The sequence below is a fragment of the Centropristis striata genome, chromosome 23 (assembly GCF_030273125.1).
Source record: "Centropristis striata isolate RG_2023a ecotype Rhode Island chromosome 23, C.striata_1.0, whole genome shotgun sequence".
NCBI lineage: Eukaryota > Metazoa > Chordata > Actinopteri > Perciformes > Serranidae > Centropristis > Centropristis striata.
The window spans coordinates 13,818,781-13,834,150 of record NC_081539.1 but is presented as its reverse complement, the minus strand read 5'-3'; the positions used below and the strand labels follow the sequence as shown (position 1 = coordinate 13,834,150).

Here is a 15,370-nt window from a genome sequence, read left to right as displayed (position 1 = left end):
GTCTACATTAAAGAGTCCAGCAGTTCCCTGAGGGCCCGGGTGGTGAAGGGGCAGGGGACACAAAAACAATCCCCCCCACTGATTTGTTTACACTCAACGACATGCTTATTTTCCTGAACTCAGCCTTCACTCAGCAAACTTCCTCTTTTTCAGTCTCTCTCTCTCTCTCTCTCTCTCTCTCTCTCTCTCTCTCTCTCGAGCACACAAAGATTCATGTAAACCATGTACGCAACATTAAAAGATGCCTCTTTGTGATTCTGCACCTTTTTTAAGTTCTCTTCTTGCAGCTTCAGTTGACTTTGGAGTCAAACTTAAAGAGCTGGTGGGGACACTTGTGGAATATTTCTTTCCGAGCATATCTTTCATGACAGATGAGTGGCGAGATCCACAGTGCTGACGGGAACACAGCTGCGTTTCATTTTCAATTCAGGAAGTGTGTATATGTGTGTGTGGAAAGGTTTTTTTTGTGGGGGGGGTTCTGGTTTTCATGCACCTGGAATGAAACTCACTTTACATTTGCAATATGAAGGACTAGCTGTTATTCAACATGGCAGCACAAAGAGTGACCGTCACCATCTGGAAACCAGTCAATCACATGAGCATTATTCATCAACCTGTGGAGAGCCAGCACCATTTAGCGCCAAACATTTCACCACACATTTAGTTTAATACATGAGGTAATGCTTTAATAAATTAAAAATGCAGCGCTGATTGGCTGTCGGGGGCTCAACGGGAGTTTAGATGCCAAAGTTAACAACTTGACTGGTTCTTATGGGTGTGAAGGGATCATTAATGATCACCAAGTGTCAGACCTCTACTGGAAGGTGGTCTCGCAGAACATGAGATTTACGGTAAAAAGTATGGGCAAGGTTTGACTGAGTTTAAAAGGGTTTTAAATTTAATCCTTCCATGGTTTTGACTCTTTTCCAAATCAAATGATATCACCGCCACAAAACAGACCTACTTCACTTCACATGCCTAAAGCTGCACTCCCCGTTTTCCCAAAAATGACTGTACAGCTCATCAAAGTTTGTTCATTTGCATAATCCATATACAAAATGTTGGCTGAAAGGAACAATACAATGGTATTTAATGTCTCTGACGACCTATGAAGTCTCATTTAACCACATGTTAGCAAATGTCTTTTTAAGATACGTAAACCACAGGAAAAAAATGCTGACTCATTCCTGGGTCTTAGGACTCATTCCTGCAGCACTTTATTGCGGTACAGAAATATAAATTATATAGGTGGGAAAAAATAAGAAACAGTGTGATAATTATATTCTTTGTCTAGCAGATAGTTCTTTAAAAAACAGTTTGTTTGTTTTAATCTCATTTTTTAATTTTAAAGAGGCTACTTTTTTCTCAGTCAAATATCTGCCTCAAAAATGAGTCAGGCTATAACCTTTAAGTACAAAATCAACACTTGTCTTAATTTTGATATCTTTAAACCTTTTTAATTTAGTCCCTTGGAGGCAGCATCAAAAGCCATAAACACAACACTTATTACCTTTTAAGTTTAGATGGCGAATGTGTTAGGAAACAATTGTCTATTTAGACATCCAGCAGATACAGAGCAACATCCACATTCACTTGGAGTTGAATTATTTTTGGTGACCAAACATATCTAAATCCAATTTTCACTCTCTTTTTACTCAATTTTTGGTCTCCACCAACTCCGGATATGTCTGGATCTTTAGCAACTAAATGCTCCACTACGTTATCCAATTAGTTAACTTTTAGTTGGTGTTAGTTTTGTTTTTTTCTCCTGAAAACAGTTGCCTGCTGTGTTTCTGCTCAATTGACTGCTGAATTGGTAAGAGTTTAGTTTAGGGTTCAAGACAATTCTCTGTGGGTTTTGTCACTGCAAGCAGGTTCTTTGGATTACATATAGTCATTTAATTGCTAATATTGAAAAGACAATGATCATAGCAGCTTTGAACTGAGTATTTTATGGGTTCTAACGTCATACTTTCAGAGTTTGGACTCTTTGCCAACACAGATGACACCAGCGCCTCTCCGGCCAAATAACAGTCCATCTGTACTCTTTTTTTTGCATTAAGCTGGACTGAAAGATGTTCAAATAAATCTTAGAGCATGACAACTTAACATAAACTAAATCAAACATTCGTGACTGCTGTGAATATTTATCTTCAAAAGCAAGAATCATGTGGGAACAAAAGAAGTTTTGAAAAAGGTCGAGAGAAAGAGAAGAAATGCTTGAGAAAACACGGAGAGGACGAAAAATATCTTTGCGGTGTGTTGTTTTCTACTTTCTACCACTTTTACAGCTCTAAAACAGGTCTGATACTCATATCTAAATTGTGTAAAAAGCCCCGATGGGCTCCTTAAAATGCATCAACAAGAGTAAATGCGTGACAGACATTTGTCTTTTAAAGGCACAGCTCCAGCTCTGGGTGTGGAGCCAGTTACTAAGCACAAAGCTGCTAACACAGCTGTGTATGAGGAGTTACCAAAGTCTTCCCTCGCCACCACCGGTTTAACTATAAGCAGAGGAGTGCACTCTGGGAATACAGCCACGATAAATGATTGCATTTCTGAATCATTCATAGCTGCTGACATGTTTGAAGTGTCAGCTCATGCATGCTTCCACAATAAAGCAAGCATATCAGTTCATCAGTTCACAGTAATCAAAGTGCTGCTGCCCAAATTTGCTGTTCCAACCCAAACAGGCTGACAGTGTTTACAAATCTGCTGCACTGAAATGATACCAAAACACTTTGTAAGGGTATAAACTATTACACAGACAAAAGGCTTTTCCATCTCAGTGCACATTGACTGATGATGTTCAGATGCTAAGTGGACACGTGGAGAATTTTGGCTGTCAAATGTGGATGACACCTGGCAAAACACGAAACACATGGCCGACAACACAACAACAAAGGAGAGAATCCAGTTTCACAGCTCCTCTACGAGACATCAGATGGAGCAGCTGTAATCTCTTCCCCGAGTGTCGACACTCCAGTGGGCTGTCTGAGGCTTTATCAGGGGTTGTGACCTGCTTGCTGTTCATTTCCCAGCGGGTTACTTCCTGGATGAGCAGGACAAATAAGGAGAAGACACAGATGCTGGACGTGGAATGCTGAGTGAAGGTTCAGGATAATATTGGTGTTTACTACATTTGTGCCAATCATCCGTGCTTCCTATCTTTGTTAAATTGTCTCTATAAACATTAAATTGTCTCTATAAACATATATGTCATCAGCATAAGTGAGGATATCAGGGCTTGGTTTTGTCCCTTCGAGAAGCTGTTTGCCATTCATTTACTGTCTGAGTGGGTTAACATCAGTGGCTACATTATGCTTAAGACTGGGCTTAAAAGTTTCCAACATTGGTATTATGGCTCTATAAACATGTATGTCATCAGCATAAGTGAGGATATCAGGGCTCGGTTTTGTCTCTTCAAGAAGCTGTTTGCCAATCATTTATTGTTTGGTGTGAGTTACATTATGCATAAAACTGGGCTTAAAGGTTTTCAATACTGGTAATTATACAGCATGTTCTCCAGTCAAAAACATAAATAAAGGTTGTGTGTACAGGCAGCGAAAAACGAGCTATGTCTCTGTATTCCACCGTCTGCTGTAATGTGTCCGCTGCCATCTTTCTGACGTAGTAGTGATTGACAGCCAAGCTAAGTTTAAAAACGGCGGATTCCCGTGTTCAGTTGGAGGCAGGGGTGGTCAAACAAAAGGCGGACTTTCACCCAAGAGAGTGGGGCTCGCGTCCGGTGTGAAAACAAAAGCAGACCATTTTAAACTTAAGTTATGTTGTTTACGTAAGTTACGTGAATCACATTTTTGAGGTAACTTGCGGTAGTCACATGACTCTTGTTACTACTTCACTTCCGGCATTTACGTACATTTATTTACTGTTTAAACTGTGTTTTATAACTCCTTACTAGGAAGTTTTTCCCGTTTTTACGGCTGTGACTCAGTTGGCAGAGTGGTCACCCACTGATCGGTTGATTGGTGGTTCATTCCCTGACTGTGGCAGCCTACATGTCAAAGTATCCTTAAGCAAGATACTGAACCCCAAATTGCTCCCGATGCTAGATTCATCGGTGTGTGACTGAATTCCCAATGGTGGCAGGTGGCACCGTTTAGGGTAGCCTCTGCCACCTGTATGAATGTGTGTGTGAATGGGTGAATGAGCACAGTCTGTAGAGTAAAACGCTTTGATTGGTCGCAAATCGACTAGAAAAGCGCAATATAAGTGCAGGTCCATTTACCAATCCATTTACCATGTTTTGCCCTAAACCTAGGTCAGTGGTTTAACTTAAAGCCATTATGACCATCATTAATGATATAAATGCTTGAGTTGGTAGGTTTCTTCCAAATGCCCATCCCTACTTGGAAGTTGCATTTGCTACCAAAAAAATATTAAAATACATGCTACATACTGCTTACTGTCAGCCACCATGTACCTACTGTTTAGGTTGTTCGTTTCAGACTTAATTTCAATGTGAAGTAGGTACTTATTACAGGTTGAAAGGTCAACATTGTAGTCCTTTTTAAACAAAGGTTATATGTAACTATAGACATCTATAAAGCTCACTTTTCAACTAAATTTAGCTGAGTTTAAACTTGGTCTTTTAACCTGCAAATCATCCAAACCATGCTTACATGAGATGTGGCTTTGTAAACTATTATGTCACATTGAAAGTGATTTCATAGTAGATTTGATTTAGTTTCAAAACAATAAACATAAATGCTAAAAACAGGACTCAAGACATTATGCATTGCAAAAATTATATAGGAGCGCTACACTTTAAGCAAGAAATCCTAACTGTCTGTTTACATGACAAAAGGCCAGAAGGATAAGACACAGACAGGACAAACGTCTTTCACACATTCTCAAATATCTGTCACACTAACAGGCCCCAGATGCACAAATCCTCACACACGGATAAAATATCTTGAGGTTTATAGCACATGAAGTTTGGCTACATGTTGAGTCGGGTCATAAAGTTAAAAAAAGAAGCTTATAGTATGACATACTCTTCATTAAATATTCAAAATTAGGAAGAAGAGAACTTGAAGCAGACGGTGGAAAAACACAAGTGAACACTGACCTCCTTGTTCACAGTTTAACATCAGAGACTCTGTTTCTTTTCGTTTGGCTGCTCGTCATTAAACCGGACTCTGATTCGTCATCTTTCCCCTTCAGTCAGACACAGTTGGATCTGACCGACCACAACCACAAAAACTACCAACATTCAGGATGCTCAGACCACGAGCTGACAACAACACTTTTACTGCTCATAGCGAAACAAAACTAATATTACAAAGACAAAGAGCCTGTCCAAAACAACAACACTCCAGTGGGAAATGGGAAATGGATTCTCTTGTCATTGTGTGTTTCAGATGGATAAAGCCACCCATTGTTTCTGCAAAACCTCTTAGCTGAAATAAGATCCGGACACTGTCCACCTCCGTCATAATTGAGTGTCTTCAAGTCTGTGTCTTTCACCAGCCTCAGTTCTGGTAACAAAAGATTACCCAAACATCATCTTTTCCATTTTCAACATGGACATTTGTCAGTGTCCAAGAAATGCCAAAATGATTTCTGCAGCAAAGCACGGCCGGCGAAGTGCTCATTAAAAGACAATGTTTATTTACTGTAAATATCAGAGGGGACGCTATAGTAACGGATGAGAACACAAAGCTGTGAGCTGAGGTCACACACACTGTGATTTGGATCCCAGCCTCGCCTCACACACACTCAAACCCCTTTCCAGGAACCAGAGTGCAGATTACTCCAAGAGGGCAATCACCGAATTATACCTGGCACCAAAGACAAAGAGAGGAGTTCAAGGCAAACTCCAGTGGTGGAAGAAGTCCTCAAAGCCTCAACTTAAGTCAAAGTTTATCAGAAAACTCAAGTAAAGTAAAAAAAACTGCTCCATTTATCATCGTAACTTTCCAGTTTTTCTTTTGGAGCAATAAGTTGCCCTAAAAAACACCTCAAAATATACCACACTTGCATAATAATTCTACTTAAAGTCTTTATTACATCACAAAAACAGAGGGCAGCTGCTATTACCCAACAGTCTCTCTGCTGATTGTGAAATGAGTTTTTTTCTGGATGCTGAAATTGTTTGTTTCCAGTTGTTTTTCCTAAAAGGCATTCATCTTTCATGGCATCTGTGCTTCATTACTCAAACAGATTTAAGTTTCAGTTTTACAAGATCTCTGATACACTGTAATCTAAGCCAAGATGTTTTACAGTCAGGAGGGAGATGATGATGGCTCAATGAATGAGTCATACACCGCTCAGCTTTCTCAATGGCATGGTGAGGTGGCCTGCACTAAATCATGTGCTGCAGCACTACCTGTGTGTGTGTGCGTGTGTGTGTGTGTGTGTGTGTGTGAAGGAGAGTACTGGTGCATGACCTTCATTGTTGGTGGACATAAATCATTTTTTTAAAGAAACAGCTTCCTTTTGGATCTTCTCAGAGTAAAATACTAGCAGTCTGTGATGCTTTGTGATGTTCCCTTGGTGAACAGACTTTTCTTCATGTTGTCTTGGTAACTTCTATCTCAGTTCACCAGATCGAACCTTTATCACACTAATTAATGGGTGTTTATCCTGTTCTCCGCTGAAAAAATGATACAAAAGATCTTTTCCACGAGTAGCTCATTACAATCCATATTTACTTTTTAGACTGTCCTCCCCCAACCTCTAGCGGTTGTAGTAAATAAGTATTTATGAATAACACCCAGGCGGAGTATAAAGCACAAAAGTTGCACTTCTGGAGGGTGGGAGTGGTGGTGGACAGGTCAAACAAATAACATTGTTTACTTTTGGTTTCACCCTAGGACACGAAGAGTGCCCTTTTGCACTTTAAACCATGTTTCCTTGCTTCCTGTCTGCTTTCACTTCCACCTTCACATCGTACATAATTACTATGGTCACTAGAGGGCGCCAAATCTAAACATGTTAATAAAGTAGCCCATTTAATGAGCTGAAAAATACTTTCTCCACCTACTAAAAGGTTGAGTCCACCCCTACTTGCCCTTATGAGCTGATAACTGCTGTTAAACATTGAATACTCTGAAAACAATCAAATGGTCTGCTCAGTGGGTGATTTCTTACTGCAACTTCTTCCTAGAAAGCAGCACTTTTTGTGATTTAGATTTCTTTATGCAAAACTCTGGAACTACCAAACAATAAAATAAAGATATAGAAATGAAAATGACATCACTAACAGCTCCTGTAGTTGTACTTTTGGATAGATTTTCCTTTAAAGAAACACATTCACAAGAAACACAAGAGAATACGCTGAACAATATGAACAGCAAATGCACAACGCGCTCTCTCGAAGTGGAGGTCCTGGCTTCATGGTTACCTCGCCTCATAACTGACTGTTTAACAGCTTGGAGAATATACTCCATCCTACAGCATGCCCACTGCGCTCACTTCGAGGCCGTACCTGCCAATGATGCAATCAGAGGAAGTGCAGAATTAGGGCCAAAGGGTTCTGAGTTCATGGGATGGCTCTGGGGCCCTGCTGTAAACCGACACCATCCCGGCTCCCTGTGTGGCCCGATTCAGGCTCCATCTCTTTTATTACATGTGATGGAAACCATACGCCTCTATCATATAAGACAGGCAGGCATGATGCTCGTGGTTATAAAAGGGAATGAAGGAGGAGTGAGAAGATGAGTGAAGACAGGCAGGACAAGGCCAATCCTTAAAGGGATCAATTTGAAGAAAACGTGAGAGAATATGTGAGAGAGGGAAAGCAAAATGATTTAAAGTTCTATGAGGTGGAGAGAAAGCAGTGATGGATGATCTCTAAAAGCCAGTAACCTCTGTCACATCGTCCACAGCGAGCCAAGAACCTCTCAGGGATTGTGACATGGGCCAGATCATCCACGTAAAAATGGGAAGGAGAGGGAAAAAAAGAATATCCCTGACTGAGCTTTGTACCACATCCAACAAAAGGCATTGTCAAATTATGAGGCAACCAAGATTGCAGCATCCAGCAGCTCTCCACGGCTCCAACTGTCTGCCGCCTCGCTGTGGGGGAGCGGGGCTGAGGCTTTCTTTCTACATGAAGATCAAATTCATCAGTAAGATCTGCTTTGATCCAGTGACAAGTTTATGAGGTTACATTAGACACATTTTTTAAAGGGAGGAGGGAAGAAGTAGATGGGCTTTTTAAAATACAGTAGTTGTATTTTGGCTTATTGAGTGCATGAACATTTTTATCAGCCAGCAACTTAGTGTTAAAAGAAACTTGCACTGTTTGTACTGCACATGCTGGCAAAACAAGATGTCTGCACGGATGAGTTTGCAGTTGTGCAACGTTTTCTCACATTAACTCTGGACAATATCTCGAGTTGCCCTTTCACACATTCAAGCACACGACAGGAGATTGTTTGTTTCGGACAAGTTGCCATTTACTGGAAATACGCCATTTGGTTTCGATTCCACTACATTTGGAAAACTATGTTAATCAATCAATATCCATTATTTAGGCAATCCCGGTACTGACAGGACAGAAGTGCCTAACCCACCTGCACAGCTCCCCGGGCGCAGTAACGTGCTGCCCACTGCATGGTGTGTTCACTTGTGTGTAAAAAAGGATGGGTTAAATGCGGAGGTTGAATTTCCCCATTGTGGGATTAATAAAGTAATCTTCTTCTTCTTTAACCAGGTAAAAAAAACCTTATTGAGATTTAAAACCTCTTTTCCAAGAGTGACCTGGCCAAGACGGCAGCACAAGGGGAAATTGGTTACGCCAAACACACAAGACATCGTCATAAACTACAAGAAAAACAAGAGTTGGATTACATGATTACACAGTGCAATCACAAGATCCAATTGATCTTTGTTGACTTGAATTCCCCCAGAGTTACACGATGTGTCAATTTCAAGTAACACTGCACATCGTTCCAGGTAGACGGGGCAGAAAATATAAAAGCCTTCTTGCCCAGTTCAGTTCCATCTCTCGGGACCTGCATCTGTATAAAGTCCTGAGAATGTCCTGAGAAGAGTTTCCATCGAAGTTTTGAATGTTGCATTAAAGAAATATCGAATTAGGGAGGTTTCCATCAACTGGTTCAGAGCAAATAAGCTCTGAAGCTGCATAAACGTACTTTGGTCAAGAGATGGCAGTGTAATGTACTGCTGTAGGCTAATCCGTCAGGAAACAGGAGAAGAAGTAGCCTTTTTGGGTTTTCCAGCAGAGCGGAAACAGCTGATCAGTCATCTGAGTTAAATGTTCGCTACGTCAGAACTTATTCAGAAAAAGCGCTTCCATCTTCCATTCATCACATTTACTATTTTTCGAAAAAACTCAGAAACCACAAAGTTTTATCGAAATTTGTTGATGGAAACACGACTTAAATGCTCAGTAGAGGAGAAGTTGATTTTATAACGCAGATTCCCAAAAAGTTGGGATGTTGTCTATTTGCTAATCCTTTGTGACATATATTCAATTGAAAACTGTACAAAGAGAATATAATTCATGTTCAAACTGATAACGTTTTGTTTTTGTAAATATAAATTCCGATTTTTCTTTTCTGTTCTGTTTTACACGGCGTCCACTTTCACACTACAGTCAGCTGATTTCTTGATAATACAAAAACACTGATTAGTGCAGCTTAATGTGAAAATATATTAAGGATAATTAATTATATCATGTAATAATTAAATGTCCTGCGTGGTTGAATTGTCAAATGTATAAGATCAAGGAATGGGAATAATTAATCGATGATTGATTAATGGTCGTTAAGAATTTGATCAATCACATGGAATTTTTAATCGATTCTGCGGCCATACGTGAATAAACCAATGAGCTGAGTATTAAGTTTGATAAAGCTACAGTTTGTAAACTGAAAGCTGCAATAACAATTATAAAACACACAGAAATACAAGAGTATCAATTTGAGCAAAACTAGCTTACTGTATTAAACCTTGCTAGCATGAATTACTAGCTTTAATTTTATCCCAAATTTATTTAAACACGAAACACACTTAAATATACCAGATTACTGTGAAAACTAACCTCATACCTCTTTGCAGTCTAAAAAATAAAACATTGAAGTCCTTGACGTTATCTTTACAGTATCATCTCACGTGAGTTAGTTTTACTTTTCGTCCTTTCAAAATAAAAGCATCCGTTATAAAAACAGGCATTTGCATAGTACTGGATATATATCTTTTATTTTGCCCATGTATGCATGCAGCGATTAATCCATTAATTGATCGTTAATGTTATAGATAATCAAGTTGGCAGGTTTCTTCCAAACGCCCATTCCTAAAAAGATCCCAGGTCATTTTCTAACCAGAGAGCCAAATCTTGAGAGAAACGTTAAATACAAAAAGTTTTCTTGGTTTAGATTATTTTCTTTGTTTATTTTCTTGAACAGACAGAATCTCTAGTGGTCTTTCAGCTTTGCAAATATCTCTGGAAAGACAGAGAGCCGGCCAAACTGCCCACTCCTCATCCTGCCATAATGACGTCTCACCGACTGATAGTAAAGGTAGAGAAATAAACACTTACAAAATGTTCTCAGATGAGCTGCGGTCAGACAGGCATGCAGGCCGTGGCAGCATCCTCCGCCCTGCAGCCCTCCCCCCTTCCCCCCTTCCCCCTCCCACGAGCCTGGAGGCCCCGGACCGCTCTGCACAGACTCAGCGCTCGCTGCAGTTACACAAACAGGTCGTCTTTCCAGAAAACTACATCAACAATGGAATGGGGAGCGGGAATGGACTTACTCAGCTCTGGGATTTGGGGCCCGACGGAGTGACTCTGGCTTTAGTTACAAAGCAAAACATCGGAGCTTAAGCACCCCAAAACATCGCAGCTCTCTAGAAAGTTTGTGTGTGTTTCTTTTTTTTATCTGTGTGTGTGTGTGTGTGTGTGTGTGTGTGGCCCAATGGTTAATGACCATCACATTAGCATCCAGAATTTGATAGCCTGCCTACGCTCAACTTTTGTAGGAAACACAACACCATGAGCAGAGAGGAGAAGAGAGTTCAAAGTGAGAATGCAGGAAAGCAGGACAAGAAAAACAACAGAAAGACTTTATCCAGTGAAAAACAAGATTCAAAGGCTGTTTGTCTTCAGTCAGCTGCCACTCAACAGGAAGAAATGATCACAAAGTGGAACACTGCACAATCAAACCATACAGATATGAATTGGAATTATGTTTCCTTTCAATTGACATTGCACCGCAAGAAAATCTGGGAATCTGTCATTCCTTCAGTCATTATTTTCAACCTGAGTTTCCATCTCCGAAACCTCATCTGATCGATGTCTGCGCCACCCGCTGGGTGCTTCAGGTGCCAGTCAAAACGTGCAAACCACTACAAAGACCCAGAGAGCCGACAGAGCACTGGCAAGCACTTCAAAGAAAAACAAACAGCAAAATGTCGCCGGTCGGAGAAAACCATGAAAAGGATAAATAACGTTACTTTTTCCCTCTGATGAGCAGCTGCAATAATAAACCACAAACTGGTATATCAGGCATTAAAACCTTTTTTTGTTGTTCTTTTACTCTGTATCCAAAACTTTTTATATACCTGCTGATACCAGCAAACATGTGTTTTGCTGTGGATGTCCTTGATGGATGACGGGTGTTTCTGGACTACCTCCATTTTTTATATATAGTATGTTCCATATTGTAACTGTTCCAGCACAAAATGACAGCAACAAAATGACACAACTTTAAAATGTTCCTGAAACACCTAAAACTAAAAATATCCAGCAGACAAAGAGGCCGAATATAGTTCACTCTTCAGTTGCTGTAAGTCTCCTGTCACACTTTATGTCCTCCTAAAACAGCGTCTGAAATGTAAATGCACTGAACTACAGTTCCTGTTCTGCTGAGGTGCTGCCAGATAAAACCAGGAAGGCCTTTTAAAGAGCTGTGCAGATTTTTGGGATACTTGACAGAAAGCCGGTTGGAGGGAAATCTCAGTGGGACAGTTCTTTTTACAGGCCGTGCCCACATCAGCCAAACTCATCACCATGTTGGCCGCATCCGCCGCTGACGCCGCCATATGGACGCAGGACAGGCCTACACCGGAGTTGTTCTTTGGATGTGTTTCTTCCACTGTGGACTGACATCTCCTACCCAGCCCTGTTGGTTTCTGCTCTGGTGTCGCTTGTGGGTAACGTCGGTATAACATTATGGTCGTAGCGGAGAAAGCCGCTCTGTGATTTTCAGGGTTGTTTGTAATAAGAAGCTCTATCATTTAACAGTGGCTTTGAGGGAACACGGAGGGCTGTAAAACATGAATACGGCTGCGGTGTGTGAGTTGTCAGGTGGTTAGACTGTCTTAAAGGGCTTTGAATTAATCCAGTTTCAAAAAGGTGAAAACGGATGCAAATTTGGGGGAAAAATGGTCATATTATCTTGTACTTGTTTAACTTTATAGGTGATTCTTAAACCCCTAATGTTATTAATGTTCTTTATTTTGAAGAGACTCTTATTTTGATGCCCAAGCAGTTGCCGTATGCAATCCACACATACAGTCATGGAAAAATGATTAGACCACCCTTGTTTTCTTTAATTTCTTGTTCATTTTAATGCCTTGTACAATTAAAGGTACATTTGTTTGGACAAATATAATGTTAACAACAAAAATAGCTCATAAGAGTTTAATTTAAGAGCTGATATCTAGCCATTTTGAATGGTTTTCTTGGTAATGATTTTGGTTATTATAAAGAAAACCATGGAAGATGGCCAGCTTTTATGAGCTATTTTTGTTGGTATCATTATATTAGATTCAACTTTATTGTCATTGAACAACATTGAGTAACAAGTAACATATTCGTCCAAACAAATGTACCTTTAGTTGTGCCAGGCATTAAAATTAACAAGAAATTAGAGAAAACATTTAATAATATCTAATATTTTTTTGCATGACTGTAGGATCCACGATGTGAAGGTGGCAACTGCTTTAGCGAACTTCTTTATAAAACAAACAGGAAGTAACGTACATTCTTAAGCCTGACATCAAAGGTCAAAATAAGAGTGTCTTCAAAATAAAGGTCGAACATTGATAAGATGATGCTCGAAAGGGCAACACAAACCCATTTACTTCATATAATGTCAGTATCAGAAAGTGGAAACTTTAGAATGGAAAATGATGATCTCTTGTATGAAATGCTCAGCACCAATGATTCATATTCAAGTTTGAGAGCAACCGCATGCAGACTGTTCAATTATAAACTTTCCCTCCGAAGTCAGCAAATAGAAAAACAGATCTAAAGGCGGATGGGATGCTCTCTGAGGTGGGTAACAATGGAAATGGAAATGCCGTCTGTTATGAAGCATCATGGGTGCTGGAGTTCCTTCTGGGTGGCCCGCCACGTCTGCGGTCGGATGCGTGGGCGTGGTCTGTCAGTCTGAATGACAACAAGGCATCTTCTCCCGCCGCTGGTCAGGAAGAGGAGGATGTTTTTCAGCCACAGTCTGTCCAGGCACACACACACTCCAGACATGAGCATGGCACACTCTTCTACCTCCGAGCAGCGTGAAGTCAAGACGTTAGCATCGAGACGAGCCGGCTGACATCTGGGTCGTGAATCACACCACTTACTGAAAGCGGTAATCAACACCAGACAATGGCTTTAAATTACTCTACACAACTGTTTATTTAGGGTAATCTAGAAGAAGTGCTGCTGGGGGAAACTCTTCTCTGAATGGTGGAAGAATCTGTTCTGCACAGGCGTCATCTGGGAGCAAAGAGATTATTTTATTACTCCGAGCAGCAAGATCTGATTACAGAAAGTAATCAAACCGCTGGGCCTTCACAACTTCTTCTTAGAGCTCTATAAAGTGTGCCGTGCAAAGAAGTAATCACTTACTATCATCCTGTGCTTCATTTAGTCAGCTAATCAAAATAATGTTTTCTGATTTCACAAACTTGTGAGAAAGTTGTACTTTTTTTCGACAATTTGACAGCAAAACACTTGAGCTCTTCGCCAAAAGATGCATCATGAAAGCTGGATGCGTGATAAAAGGCCCACGCTTCCCTCCCACAGACGCTCCGACCCCCTGCTGTCTGGCAGAAGGCTGCGCAGCATCCGAGCCAACACCAGCGGCCTCAAAAACAGCTGCTCTCCCCAGGTTGTCCGGCCCTCGAGGCACTGTACTTCCTACTAAGGGAAAATAATGATGCATGAAAGCGTTTTAAAATAATAAGACATTTAAAAAAAATGTCTACTAAGTCTCTATCTATCTCTAAATGAGGTCACACTATGGGGGGATTGAGCCCAGTTCAAATTGAGTGTCTGTGGAAACATTTTTAGGGGGAAAAAATCACAAGCGGCACACAGTTGGTGAAGTATTTTGCGACACCCAGCCAACACAACAGATAAGCTCTTTAACTCACTTGTCTGTAGCTGTGAATCCGTTAAGGTCAAAGTAAATTTTGAAGTGAAAATTTGAAATGTTGCATAAAAAAAAGGTGTATTTAGGATGTTTCCATCAACTGGTTTAGAGCAAATAAACAAAGCTGCATGAACGTACTTTGGTCAGTGGATGGCAGTGTTATGTATTGCTGTAGGCTAATCTGTCAGTAAACAGTAAGAAGTAGAGATTGCACCAGCGAGAAAACAAAACATAAAAGAGGTTGCCAATTGGAAAACTCCCACCCACGAGAGAAAATATAGAGAAGTCTTCAGGAATTGGATTCAATTGGCCAACTTATAATTGTTTTTTTATGTTTGAGCAGAAACAGCTTAGTCATGTGAGTAAAATGTTCGCTACGTCAGAACTTATTCAGAAAAAGAGTTTCCATCTCCCATTTTGCACATTAACTGTTTTCTGGAAAAGACAAAAAACACAACAAGCTAGCGTCAAAACTTTTCTGTGCATTTTTTAAAAGTTTTACCGGTCACATTTTCAACAAACAAAATAATGTGAAGTGAAGTAGGACCAGTGTTTTGTGGTGAATGGGTGACCTTTTAGTGAACAAGTAGTTTTGTGAAGTAAAACCTTGTAGTTTTGTGACCCTGATCTATTTTACGATGAGAACTCCGACACTGAAGCTCGGAAAGTAAGCTAATAGCTTTGCTTCCACTACACTACTGGCAAGAATTTCATACAAGTTAATGTCCAAAATCCCGAACTATACCTTTAAGTTGTTCCATAACCTGAACTACAGTGGAACCAGGGAGAATGTAGATTAAGTAGATTCACAGTTTGGTAGTTTGTGCAATAAGTCTGATGGCAACAACTTGTTTTCTTTCTAAAAAAAAACATGTGCAGACTCTTGTCTTTAGCCTTTTCACCACAAAAAAATGTATTCACTTGGCATTTTTCTTATCAGTTATGTCTGTAAATTTGTTTTGGGAAATACACGAGAAGTTGAAAACATATGGAGT

At 40.2% G+C, this 15,370-nt stretch overlaps 1 protein-coding gene across 1 annotated transcript in view; it reads right to left on the bottom strand.

Moving 5' to 3' along the window:
• LOC131962034 (collectin-12-like) overlaps window positions 1-15,370 on the bottom strand; it is a 45,173-nt gene that overhangs the window by 15,672 nt on the left and 14,131 nt on the right. The gene's annotated exons all lie outside the window — the stretch shown is intronic.